The sequence below is a fragment of the Myotis lucifugus genome, unplaced genomic scaffold (assembly GCF_000147115.1).
Source record: "Myotis lucifugus unplaced genomic scaffold, Myoluc2.0 scaffold_814, whole genome shotgun sequence".
NCBI classification, from domain to species: Eukaryota; Metazoa; Chordata; class Mammalia; order Chiroptera; family Vespertilionidae; genus Myotis; species Myotis lucifugus.
Genome location: NW_005871862.1, coordinates 100,717 through 101,721, shown reverse-complemented (window position 1 = coordinate 101,721; position 1,005 = coordinate 100,717).

Genomic DNA, 1,005 nt, shown 5'->3' with positions numbered 1-1,005 from the left:
CAGTGAGAAGTTAAATTGCCCCAAAACTCATCACTGATTTTATGTGGTTTTCAATACTGTCGTTCCCGGTGAGATTTCACCTTAAAAATGTTTTCCTGTCTGGGCTACACAGCACACATCCCTGCAAACGCTCTCGGTGTGTCAGGCCCGGACGCCCAGAGCCAGGCTGCTCTGCGCTGTGCACAGGCCACGGCCACGGCAGCAGGTGCGTGGAGGGAAGCGCAGGAAGGGGGGGAGTCCCCTGTGTGTGTGGGGTGACCTGGGCATGAGAGGGCTTCCCGGGATGCTGCTCCTCGTCCACGTGATGCAGGAGAGGGAGAGGCCCCCTGCCCAGCTCTTGCCCACGAAACCCCGAGCACTGGCCAGGGTTGGGGCTCACTGCCGCTTGCTGTCATGTGCTGCCGGCTGCCATGTGGACAGTTGAACACGGGACCTTTGATGTGAATCTGCACACTCAGCTGAAGGGTGGGCCTCTATTGTGAGTGACGGGGACTGTCCGGCGCGAAGGAAAGCGGTTTCCTGGGTTCAGTGCCGTTGGCGGTGAACGACTTCTCCAACAGAAAACTCCCCGGATGGACCCTCCCCGCCCGCGGATTTATGCTGATCCTCTCGCAGGTCAGAGCTGCCGGCCTCGCAGGACCGGAGCGCCATGAGGTGACGTCTGTGCCGGCGTGGCCCCTGTGTCTGTGGGAAGCGCGACTCCACAGGCCGGCCCCGTCCACGCTGCCTTACCTGTGTGACCACGTCATTGACCTGCTTGGACACATCATCACTGTCCTGCACAGTCTGTCACACAGCAGCAGACAAAGCAGAGCTGTCTAAACAATCACAAAGGCTTTCCTCCTCCCCAATAGGGTAGGTTTGATGACTTTTCTTTCTTTTTTAATATATTTTTATTGATTTCAGAGAGGAAGAGAGAGGGCAAAAGAGATAGAAACATCAATGATGAGAGAGAATCATGGATCGGCTGCCTCTAGCACGCCCCACATTGGAGATGGAGCCTGC